The sequence below is a fragment of the Protomyctophum bolini genome, assembly GCF_963924005.1.
Source record: "Protomyctophum bolini genome assembly, chromosome: 20".
Taxonomy (NCBI): Eukaryota; Metazoa; Chordata; class Actinopteri; order Myctophiformes; family Myctophidae; genus Protomyctophum; species Protomyctophum bolini.
Genome location: NC_137881.1, coordinates 5,259,078 through 5,272,963, shown reverse-complemented (window position 1 = coordinate 5,272,963; position 13,886 = coordinate 5,259,078).

Here is a 13,886-nt window from a genome sequence, read left to right as displayed (position 1 = left end):
GAAAGGAGAGCTAGGAGGGGCATTTAGCATTTCTTTCACCATGGAAAATGCTGCATTCGTGGTCTGGAGAGGGCAGTTGTTTTACAGACGGGGTAAAAGGGCAGTTGTTTTACAGACGGGGTAAAAGGGCAGGGGCCGATGAAGCCCCCCTATGTGTACACGTCCCTGCCCTCATGGCATATATATAAACTATAGTTGAGTGGCTGGATTATAGACAGACAGACACAGACATGAAATCCCGCGTTTATAATAATCTCAACAAAGCATAAAGTATATGCGTGACTCAAAAGGGTGATGTAGGCTATGTTAAATCACGATTCACTGACCTCATTGATTAGCCCACCCCCCCCCCCCCCCCCCCGCGTACTTCAGCAGGAAACAGAGAGGCAGACATTAAGTTGTCTGTCTTTCCATTATCAATACTCTAAATATTGCTGACAAAGGCCAGACAAAGCATTAGCCTACACTACACCCATTTTGAAGTCCCTGCATGTGGCAGTGTGGTGTAAACTGTAAAGTATAAACTATGAGTGCATTTATTCAAGTACTGTATACACAATTTTGAGGTATTTTTATTTTTATTTAGGCCTAGTAGAGTATTCCGATTTTGAGTATATAGGCCTACTTTTATACTTCTACTCCACTTAATACATCTCAGATACAAATAGGCTATTGTACTTTATACTCCACTACCACAATCATGTTTTATTTATTAATACAAAACATACATTAACCTGCACTTCAGCCGCATATACTATCGAAAATAGCAGATCTACAAGCTCACAAATGGTTCACATCGCAATTGAAAACTTGTGAAACAGGAGTATACATTTTGGTACCAATTATACTCACGTAAATTTTGAATTCCGGACTTTTAGTTGCTGTGAGAGTGAGGTCTAGCGGGCCAACACCAACTCGGGATTCCCATATGGATCGCTGCCCTCCACATATTTCCACATATATACCAACATCAGGTTCTTGAGCTCTGCAGTGTTGTCAGCCAAGCTGTCGCGCCGCAGCACGTCTACATTAGGTGGTACCAGTGTTGTTTTTGGCAGCAGATTTCTATTTCAGTTTTAGTCATAGTCTCTTGAATATAGTTTTCACTTAGTTTTTGTCACATTTTAGTCACCTGGAATGTTCTAGTGTTTAGTCTAGTTTTAGTCGACTAAATGTCATACGATTTTAGTTGACTAAAATGTGTTTTGACAGGCCTTGATGTCGTTGTAATGACATATTTTACACTTTGGTTGCATGCTGAAAATAGCAGATATACAATCTCACAACGCGTCGCGCTGCGACGCGTTGTGAGATTGTATATCTGCTATTTTCAAAATGGATCTCTTGTCCACTAGTCCCTTACTAACATTTTAGTCTAGTTTTTATTTGTTGACGAAATTGTCAGTATATTTAGTCTTAGTTTTAGTCATCATAGATTCGATTTTATTTAGTTTTTATTTAGTTTTTGTCAGTGAAGAAAGGTAGTCGACGAACATTTTTCGTCTTAGTTTTAGTCGACGAAAACAACACTGGGTGGTACGCTTCTTTCCCCTCCTGGCTTTGCCCTGTGGTTGCATGGCTCCCATAGAGTCAATTTACTTGCTTCTAGTTCTGGGTGGCTGACGCAGTGCCCTGCCAGCCTCATCCTTCTCTCTCTGACTTTGTCCGTGACCCGTGGTATATAGTAGGTCCCCATAGAGATCCTTATAATTATTTTATATAAATCACTAGTAAATGGCAATTAATGCACCTGCCTTTATCTGAGATGCTTTTTATAGGTGCTCGACCTGCAGGGCCCTTAGATCCTCGGATGCTGTTCTAAAAGGCATGAAGAAGAAGCTATTATACAGTGGTGTAGAGAAAGTATAGACCTATACTGTATACTTGCATGATTTATACTTGAGTGAAAGTATCAATACTGCTCTATAGAAGACAAACATTAAAGGTCCATAGACGTCATGTCATGTCTGAGAGCGTTGGAGGGATTTAAAGGGGCCACTTCACCCCTTTTGCAAACAGTATCTTATTTGAATGATGTTTGGGACACTTTCCTATGGGGGTTTTATGTGGGTAATAATATGTGTTTTTAGATATTTCAGTATTTCAAAGTGTCCATGGGCTACATGATGCCATCGATACTTCCTGGACTACATGTTGTCTCAGTAAGACAGCCCTATCCCCCTATCCACGAGGAGGAGCAGTGGACCCAAGCATTATGGGAATTGTAGTCCAGGAAGGAAGTGAGCCCAGTGTCGATGACATCATGGAGCCCATGGACACCTAGAAATACTGAAATATCTATAAAAACACAAATTACCCACGTTATATAAAAACCCCCAGGAAAGTGTTTCTTGTCTCTCAAACATCATTCAAATAAGATCTGGTTGCAAAAGGGGTGAAGTGGCCCTTTAAGAAAGAGGCAAATATTGTGAAAATATAGCTGATCTACAAGCTCACAACGCCATGTGTTTATATATTTATCTGTGGAACCGAGACAAACCTAATGTAATACCTCAACTTATACAAAAAAAAGTGCTCGTCAGGGAGGGTGTGGGGTCCCTAATTCAAATCTGACTATTTAACGTTAAAACCGTGAAAGTTTGAGAACCAAACCACACTCATGCACTTATGCACGCGCACGCACGCACACCACACACGCAACCACACTTACTTTTGTCCTACAGCCTGTATATATTTCAGCTTGTCAATCACTAGTGGAAACCCAGAAGTTCCAGAAATCTCACGGGACCTAAATAATAATAATACAAAATAAAAATGAATAAAGCAGAGAGGACGTAGATTGATGTAGCTCATTTACTAGCTCTTAAAGTGCTTCCCAGATTAATTGCTGTAATGCATCGGTCTCATTAATGGCCCTCTTGGGCCTAATTTTATTCCATTGTAGTCCATTGTGCTCAATTAATCAATACAATACAATACATTACATTACATTGGAGGAGTTAAACAATGCTCAATGGTATTTTAAGCGTTTAAGACCTGAGACCGATTCTACAAAATGTCTTCTTCAATCTTCTAAATCTAAAACGGTTTTCTGAAAAAAACCCGCTATCCGTCTACATTAGTGGGCGGTGCTCAACTGTTGTCATGTGACATGTCAAGGACCCCCAAAATTATTATGTATTTTTGTCGCCGACTCTCAGATCTCATAACTCATAATATTTTGTTCCAGGGACCCCCCCCCCCCATGTAGCAAGTTAAAAATATTTTCTATAAGAAAAGAAAAAATATATATATACACGAATTCAAAGATTTTCACAAAAATAGCACACGCTACAAGCTTGTGCAGTACTTATATTCAGTTTTTGGTTTAGACTTTGTCATTGGTTAGACCAGTCATTAGTCCTAGAACTATACAACCTATCTCAGACCCTCACCCTAAACCTAACCTCCCACGGGGCAGCACACCTATAAACCTAACCTTAACCCAAGTCTAACCAATGACTAGTCTAAACTAAGTATGCACCTCGTTTAAAAAAGTGGTTAAAAGCTAAAGTGACACAGATGTGTTTCCGGTCTTAATGGGTTATGGTCACAGCCCGTTAATATAACTGAGGGAGGCGTTTGAGGAGTTCTATAAAGCTCTAAAACTGCACCTCTTCATTTAGCTGCATTATGTATAAATCCAAAAACCTCACTTTGAATATTGAGTGGACTGCTTCAAAGGGAGGGCTGCTAGAAATGCAATATAGCTTTGCTAATAATGTTCTGAAAAGACCGTGACAGAGTCCTTTCAGTATTATTTTAATTATTATTTTTTAGATCAAAATGAGACCCTGCACATGCACATCTACAGTATATGGATGTCTGTCAGCTCTTTTTCTCCACAATGGTCCCGTGGCCTTGGTTCCCGGCCCACCGCGGTGCCCCCCCCCCCCCCACCACCTCCGCCCCCACCCCACCCCCGCCCTGCCCCGCCCCCACGGCCGCGGCCGGCGCTCATGATCGGGGCTGCATTTTCCCAGCATAAAAGTGATGACTAGTCAGCCGTCATGTGGGGAGAGTATAGCAGAGAGAGAGAGAGAGAGAGAGAGAGAGAGAGAGAGAGGGTGAGTGGGGCTGTCGGTATAGAGGGGGGGGGGGGGGGGTTGGAGGGGGGGGTTGTTAGAGGCAGTTGTTTTGATTTGTCTGAAATCTGCATTCTGACAAAACAACAGAATGATCCCTGACCCCCCCACCACACACACACAAACACACACACACACACACACACACACACACGCGCACACACACACACACACACACACACACACACACACACACACACACCACCACCCCTCCCCACCTGTCCCCCCCTCTCTCGCTCGCTTTGGCCCGGCAACTAAACCCAAGCCTTTGTTTCTCCACATGCTTGTGTGGATTTGTCAGCAATTGGGCAATGGGGGTGGGGGGGAGGGGGGGGGGGGGGGAGAGGCGGTAGTGCTCAACAGATGGGGCTAGGTTGGTGATGGCCAAAGAGAGCAAGTTGTTTTTTGGTACATAAAAGGTTTTTGCCAAAACACCAAATCAACACAACAATGGGGTCAATGGTTTCAGTCAAGGGACCTGTTGTGATTATACAACATGCTGTGTACCGATACTTGGTACTTGTACGTGAATATGCAATGTAGGCTACTTATATGTATGGTGCACTGCCTGAACTGTAACATACTTTAGACCTGTGTTAGAGCACGCTGAAGCTAGGCCGCGTGCTGCAGGCAGGGATTGTGATGTCTAGTCAGTGACGTCATTATAGGACATGAAGTATCCAAAATGTTGCTGTGTGTGTAATAAACTGTGTGAACGTTTTAATGTGTCATGTTAATCTCTTCTCCCGGGCTAGCCTGTCTGTCTGTCCGCCGCCGAACCATGGAAATGTCAACCGGGTCGTCACACACCAGAACCAGACGAGGGTCCAATACTTAGAACAGAGTTTCATAGCAGGACCCAACCGAAATGATCACATTTCACACGATTTTTGCAATGCATTTTTTTCACCCCAGCCAGTGTCAATTATCTATGTAATCCTGGGCGCTATACAGTACACCCCCTCTGCCAAACCTGGGGAGAGAAATGGACTGACCTCATGCTTCCTTCTATGCATGCACGAGCACGCTATTCCAACCAGTTGATCCTCTCTCCCCACCATCAGGCGCCCCAGCTGGCCAGGGGGAGGCAGTATATTATATAGGCAGTATACACCGTGCAACGCAAGGTGTTGTGAGCATGATGTCGGCTGTTTTCAAAATGTTTGCATCTTTCTTGACAATTTGGCAAATGTTTGACCAAGTTTGTTGATTACTTTTGATGCAGAAATGGTCTTATCTTTCTTTTGGTATAAGGTGTTAAAAGTTATTAAATTGACACTTCACTGTCATCTTCACTGTCTAACTAAAAAACTAAACACCACTTTGTCACCTGCTGGTACCCCAGACAGACAGACAGACAGACAGGCAGGCAGGCAGGCAGGCAGGCAGGCAGGCAGGCAGGCAGGCAGGCAGGCAGGCAGGCAGGCAGGCAGGCAGACAGACAGACAGACAGACAGACAGACAGACAGACAGACAGACAGACAGACAGACAGACAGAACATTATGTAACCAGAGGCTATAGGTACATACTAGACGGACCACAGACTTAATATTAAAATATACAATCTTTATTGTAAAAATGCAATACATAAAATATGGACTTCATTACGAGCAATTTATACCAAAGTTAACAATAAAACTAGAGACAGATGAAATCATACAATATAACATTATAGCTTTCCCTAATACCAATAAATAATTCAGTATATGGCTAAAGCAGTGACCACTATGACTCGTGATCACATCTGTACAGGAATTGGGAAATGATGAACACAATGAATATACACCATGAACCCCTGTTACTGTACAACATAAATACATATAGCTGGGCTATCAATATATAAACTAAGGACTCTCCAAAGACACATACATACATACATACATACGGACACACAACGTTACATGTTGGAGACGGTGGTGCGCCACCGCTCAACAACTGCATGGTCAGCACTCTGCATTATGTTTTGGAAATCTATTAGTACTGCAGGGAAAAAAACTGGTAACATAATAATAATAATAATAATAATAATAATAATAATAATAATGTAAAAAGACAGTGCCACCAATGGGAAATGTAATTATATTATAATCTGTGAAACTATGACACACTGCAGGCACACAGGTGGACTCATGGTTTGGCTTAATCGTATATATTTAAAAAAAATAAAAAATAATGTGGTGCTGATGTGGAAGAGATCGTTTAGGGCAGAATTGTAGCAATACCTCTGACGGGATTAACCGAGTGATAATCCACAGGCACAGGTCTCACCGCTAAGTACTGGAGCTGATTAGATGCTGTGGTGGACGCAGTACTCAAAATGGTTTACTATACTTAAGTAAAAGTAGTAATACTGCAATCTGTTACAACAAGTAAAAGTCTGGAATAGAAAAATCACTACAAAAGTATGATATGATATGATATTAGTACTTTATTGTGAGTTTGCACTGAAATCCCATAGCGGCCTTGTATACAGAACACATATATATATATAGACACATTTGACACGGCACAAAAACTGAAAAGAAAATACAATTACGGAAACATATAAAGGGCACAGAGCAATGTCGGTATCAAAATGTACTTAAAGTATATATACCCTCTATACCAAAATATCTCCATCAAGTAGTGGAGTAAAAGTAAAATGTTTGCCTGGAGTAGAAGTAATGTATACAAATACCTCAAAATTGTAATTAAGTACAGTATACTCCAGTACATGTACTTAGTTACTTAACTTATACTTAACTTCACACCACTGATTATACGATCAACTGGAAAGTAATAGTGATATTGGGTATTATACTATAGTCAGTCACAGCATGCACACACACACACACACACACACACACACACACACACACACACACACACACACACACACACACACACACACACACATGCATGTAGTTCCACTTTTATGGTAATTGTGTGATTTGAATTATTTATATGTAGCCTACCTACAACGTCGTACATACATGAATACACATACATACATACATACTGTACATGTGATGTCATGGTGTGTGTGTGTGTGTGTGTGTGTGTGTGTGTGTGTACTGTAGGCCTATGTGTATTTCGTTTTTTATTTATTTTATTGTTTCCATTAATGTCTCTATCACTTTAATATCGAGGAGCCAATATAAAAACCCAAGAATGTGACTCTCGGGGATGTAAAAACAAAAACAAAAAACGCAAAAAAAAACAACTAAAGTATAAAGCTCAATAAATCTTGCATCTACAGAATAGCGTCCATCTGACGGAGAGCAACATCTGCTGCCATTGCTTGCATGAATAATAATACTGATTACCACCCAGGTGCCCTGCCTGCAGCCTGCTGTCACAATGCTTAGTCCTTCTATCTACACCGTAGTCGTAAATCTGTGACCACAGTAACCCCACGGCCGCGTCCCTATTTTGGGCTACGTCATTCATTACAAACACTGACTAGTGACTGTATGGGTGAAAATGCGAAAGCATCGTTCTGATTGGATTAGCCGAGCCATGCAGAGCTGAGTGGGGAGGGGTGGGGAGGGGAGGGGAGGCGCCATCTGGGAATCATGAAGCCCCCCCCTCGGCTCGGTTCGGTTCGGGTTGGCCCCCCTGGCTCCTGGACCACCCACTCCATGTGTTTGAGTGGTCATTTGACCCTTAATCGCTCCCTGGGCACTGTATTTATAGCACCCACAGCTCCCCATAATTAGGTTGTTCAATGCAGAGGACAAACTTGTAAACAAACGTAAAGTTCTCAAATGTATACACACGGTGACCCCCCCCCCCCCCAAGTGGGGGCTAAATTATGAATTAAAATGTTCAAAGATCAACACCTGCTCGACCCCATCGCACCACCAGTGGTTTAACCCATTTACTGTAGGCCTGACGTTGAAATTAATTTAAAAAAAGTCTTCTGAAAGATCAAAGATTTGTGCCGCATTTTCACGATAAAAAAGAAATAGCAGACCTACAAGCTCATAGCGCGCCACTCGGTGGCGCGCTATGAGCTTGTAGATCTGCTGTTTTTCAATAGTTAAAACGACAAAAGGGGTTCCCGTACAGAATGGGTTAAAGAAACCAAGTACATTTACTCTCAAGTACATGTACTTATAAGTACACTTTTGAGGATATTTTACTTTCCCGGAGTATTTCCAAAATTCCATACTTAATTACTTCCATACGGCCCACATCTCAGAGGCAAATATTGTACTTATAGCACTACAATTACTTGAAAACTATTGTTACTATAGTTACTTCACAGATTTTAATTATTATTACAAAACCACTTCAGCCCCTATTTCAACTGAGGCTATTTGAAAATAGAGCTCTGGTCTACGCGCCAGCTAGTCACACCTGGCCTGAGTCAAACTAGAACTGGACTCAGAGCTGGGGTGTGGCTGCGCACCTGTTGTGCATCATGGACTTGATCAAGGTCACAACAGGTTAAATCAGTCACCTCCACAAACACTGAGGAGAGAGCCTCTGTCCGGACAGTGGAGAGCCATCTGCTCTCCTGTGTAAACTATTATTGTGATGCTTTCAAATTGTTATTCCCTTGACTTGGAGGAATAAAGCGACAAACGCTGCCTTGTCTTGTGTCCTTCCTTGCCCTGGGTAGTGACGAGTCGGTCACATGTAGGGACATTCTGCATTCTGTACTTTTACTTGGTACTAAAACCCATTTCGACCTGACACCGATTCTACAAATGCCTTCTAAATCCTGCCAGTTTTCTGAAAAGCCCATGTTTCTATGTCAAACATTACACAAGGACCCCCAAAATGTTCTGTAATTGGCCGCCGACCCCTATCTGTTGTTCCAGGGACCCCTATCTGTTGTTCCAGGGACCTCCCAGAAGCAATGATTTGAGTTAAAAATGTTCCCACTGAAAGAATATATAGTCAAAGATTTGTGCCACATTTTCACGATTTAAAAAAAATATAGCAGATCTACAAGCTACATATTTTAACATGGGGGTCGGCGGCCAATTATATATAACTTTTAGGCTCATTGACATTGAAATAGTTGAGAACCACTGATATAGAAACATGAAGGTTTTTCAGAAAACGGTCATGATTTAAAGAAGACATTTTGTAGAATCTGGTGTCAGGTTTAAATGTGTTAAGTAAATAGAAATGAAATAAATGAATCCAATCAACCTTCAATTGTCCTGACCTTTCAACACTCACTCACTGCATGGGGAAGGACAAAGCGGTCAGCGGTGTCTTATTGATTTGCTCACCCTGTCATTTCACATTACATTAGGCCTACTGTACTGTATGCTAAAAGGCTGAGGAGCACAACATGTGTGGCATCATGTCCTTTTGACCTCGGGACCATGAATATTGTGTTTAAACCATCCTGCTCCATCCAGCTGCTTCAATCTCTACGATGGTAAATGGTGCATTTATATATAGCGCTATATTTATCCAAGGCGCTTTACATATAGATTGTGGTCATTGTGCATCACATTCACACAGCGATGGAGGAGGACACCATGCAAGGCACCAACCAGCTCATCAGGAGGAGCAATTCAGGGTTCAGTGTCTTGCTCAAGGACACTTCGACACTCGGGGGAACCCGCGTTCAAACTATATAGGAACCTTGCGGTTGCCATCCGGCCTGCACTCTACCCCTGAGCCACGGCCAGCCCATCTCTCTATGAAGTGGTTACATGGAAAGGTGATTTGCCTGAATGCAATTTATTGAGGAACGTGGACATTTTCACTGGCTCTTCTTGTCTGCCATTGAGACGTGACAAGGCAGGTTGGAGTTGATACAGGATGGGATAGATGCATACATATGTATTAGGGAAGGTTAGTCTCTGCTGTGTCAACAGCGCCACAGATGGTCTGAGCTGCTACTGCAGGGATGAAGGGAAATGATGCTGACAGTCGTCACATTCACAAGGAAGTTTGTTCCCTTGCGTTACAGCAGTTAAGACAGAGTGAGTTCAAGCAATAAACCTAAAACTGGCTAAATAAATCTATACAATAGTATATCAGGCACGCACGCACGCACACACACACACACACACACACACACACACACACACACACACACACACACACACACACACACACATTTATTTTATTTTTTATTTTGCTGGGAAATAAACATAATATAAATATATACACTGTATATTAAGGCAAAAGTAGAAGCAGCAGAAAGCCTTATTTTAATCACTAGTGGATTTATTAAACAGAAGCAGCAGGTCTAAATCTGGGCAGATTACGTGCCATGCAGGACCAAGGAGATGTGAAGAGAGAGAGAGAGAGGAGGGGGATGGAGAGGCTTGCGTAAGCAAGTGCACTTAAGGTGACAGTCCATTTCTGACAAGGACTGATGCATAATTTGTACTGTCGTGATACTGTAGCCGCTCGGACACCGGCCGGCGTACGATAAAGGTACTAGAAGAAGTTATAGGCATGAGAGAGAAGAGGGCGTGGTGTGCGTGCGTGCGCGCGCGCGTGAGTGCGTGCGTGCGTGCTTAAAAGTGCTAAACATGCTTAAAAGTTGTAGTTATAACTTCCACACACTTAAAAACTGATCTACATAATTTATTCAGATAATCTACACAGAATTAATCCAGCTATATATCCTATATATTTCCTTGGATGCGGACTCCTAAATGGAATATTTCATTCAGTCTTTGCTTTGCTTTCAATATCATTTTTATTTCCGTATAAATTGAATTTGATGAAATGAAATCATACTGCCTGCAGATGCTTATTGTATCTGTTTAGACTATATGTGTGTGTCTGTGTGTGTGTGTGTGTGTGTGTGTAAGCATCATCTGTGCATGCATGTGTACATAGTATTCATGTTGTTCAGTGTGTGTGAATGTCTCAGTCTTCCTCCCGTTCATGGTGTGTATGTTTCTGTGATTGTATTAATTAACAAAACAACAAAACTATCGGCAAAAGTAAAGTACCACGAGTAAATGTAAGTCATTGTTTTCAAAATGCCATTTAAAAAATGGCAGATCTAAAAGCTCACAACGTGTTACTTGCATTAATTGTGGCGTGTTAGTGTTTGTGAGCTCAAAATTAGTACAGTATTTGAATAAATGCACTTTCACCCACATGGTACTGTATAGTGGTATTAAATGACCTCAGTGTTTGAGCTTTGGCCTGCCAGTGGGGGAAAGGGTTAATCCACACACAGCATCTGGATTTAATCAAATCAATGTTAACTGACAGTGCATTGTGCTTAGACAGACCTCTAGAGGCCGCAGAAATACAGCCTTTTACAAAGACATCGACTGGATAGAAATAGTTATATCGTGTAAATAATATTGTCTTTTGAATATACTAACCTGCTATGGTTATTCGTTGTTCAAATTGTATTCGCTTCTTAACACCTTTCTCCAATTGTTATTATTACATTATTTTAATGTGCAATTTGTCCCATTCTTCTAGTACAGCGCTTTCTAACTCATATTTTAAAAAGTGCTATATTAATACAATTATAATTATTACTACTACTACTACTACTACTACTACTACTACTACTACTACTACTACTACTACATTTGATTTGGATGTCTGAATCTGCATATGGATGGTATTCTATCAATGATAAATAACGACTCTTCTCAAGATGTTATCACGAATGTTACACCTCACAATTTCTATATCTATTGAATCTGATGACAAACTCTATATGGGTGAATTTGATCCCTACATAAAGAGACAACTTTCACAAGTATGGCAGCCATTCTCAAAATGTGGGCCAGTAGGACCCACTGGGGACTAAGATTTGGATGACAATATGACATTTAAATGTTACAAAACACGTGTTTTAAAAACATTTCACTGTATTTCTTTCCCCATTAAAACCCGTGTGATTATTCACTTGCGTTTTCATTGTGGTACCAATAAATGAAAGTGAAACGCCACTGATTCAAGACAACAAAATCGTTTGATTGAGGATGAAAAAAAAATAAACATGTTCTGAAAATGCACACGGGTGACCGACGCATGCAAAGCCCACTCATTATGACCTTAATAACACGGCAGCCAAATCAAATGGTGCCACTTTGATCCAGAAAAGGTTGGGAAAGCACTGTATACTTGTTGTCACCATTCACGAGCTCGGCATGTGCAGTCAGTGCCACACAAGAATGCCAAGCTCACCATCTGTTGGATGAGCTTGGCAAATGTCAGTGGTAAATGTCTATGACAGCACTTCTGTGATGTCTGATGCTGGGGCGTTTTGATCTGAGGGGCACATAGTCATTAGCTAGGCTGCAGAGGAAAGAGGAGATTTGCTGGCAAGGGCGTTAATCTGGAATGATTTTTTTTTTGTGTCGAACGTAACAAGAATATTAATGGCTGGGCTGTGTCCTCTGTTCTCTGTCCTCTCTCTCTCTCTCTCTCTCTCTGTGTCCTCTCATTCTTCTTTATGATCTTCTGCTGTGCTATGTAATGATGCTAAATATGTAATGAATGTATTCTTAAAGAAAGAGACCTGTGCCCAAAGTGCTTTCTATCACAGTAATAGTATGTGTGACCATGAAGTGAAGGTCTTTTGGGAGCATGTTGATGTTCTCATGTCCGTGAAAAATGACATAAATGTATTACAAGATGTATTTACATCAGTGACGTGACTACTTACAGTACTTACTCGTGACTACTTAAAGTATACTTCATACTCCTATTTTAGAGCCGAATAAAAGCCGGTTCGGCGCTGTAGAGCCTACAATGTGACGTCATTTGAGGTTCGGGTTGGGGCACTGTCCTAAAGTCGACTCTTCGGTGCTACTGAAAATTTCTGACGAGCCGAAATCATTTCGCGCCGAAACAGCGATAACATAGGAGTATGAATCGGCCCTTACTCGTGAGTTGTGACGTGACATCTTACTTAAAGGGATAGTTCAGATTTTTTTAAACTTAAGCTGTATATGAAATACTTTCCATTAACATAGTGGTTGCAACTGTATTCATTGATTGCCCGTGGTGGGAGTTCTGCTCTGGTTTTGGTCAATATTAAGTAGTTCCAGTTATTTTGTGGGGGGCACAGGGGGCCACCCAGTAAAAGTAAATGAATTCACAAAACTAACGTAATTTGTATTGTTGACGTATTTCTAAAATATTAGCGCAATTTTCCCTCAACTTTGACCCCTCTATCACATGGAACTATTTTTGGGGCGTAGCAAAGAACATAGTTCTGTGTAATAGAGGGGCTTTCACACAGCATGTAAAAGCTCATTCATAGTCTGGATTTTCGGTGGTGAGGTGACCACCACTCCGATGGTGAGGTGACCACCGCTCCGGTGGTGAGGTGACCACCGGAGCTGAAATAACGTCGAGCGGTGGCGAGTAAAAACAGAAACAAAAGAGCTGGGGCGGTGGCGGTGGTTTGCTCTTCACCGCGGCTTGTGACGTCATGTTGTGGGCTAGTTCGGTGGTCACCTCACCACCGAAAATCCAGACTATGAATAACGCTAAACAAAGGCTTTCACCTAGAGCTCCATATATGGAGATATAGTGCTGACATCAGGTCAATGTACAAACTCCATATATGGATATGGACGATTAGCATCGTCATCGTGACACACATTCAGCCAACCCTACAGTATATAGGAGTGGTTGTTGTCCTTGAGGTTAGAGTTACTAATCATTTGCTACGCTCCTTGCGAGAGACTCCATTGCCCTCCCTTCGAGACTGGACTGGATATCTGGCCTTACAACCCCGAAACCGTCGTGTCAGAGATTTCAGCATCCCGGTTAAGTTAAGGACACCACTGCACTGCGGCGGGTCCTCCTAACACAGACAACCAGCTCTAGTTTTTAGTACCTTTCTTTTAAAA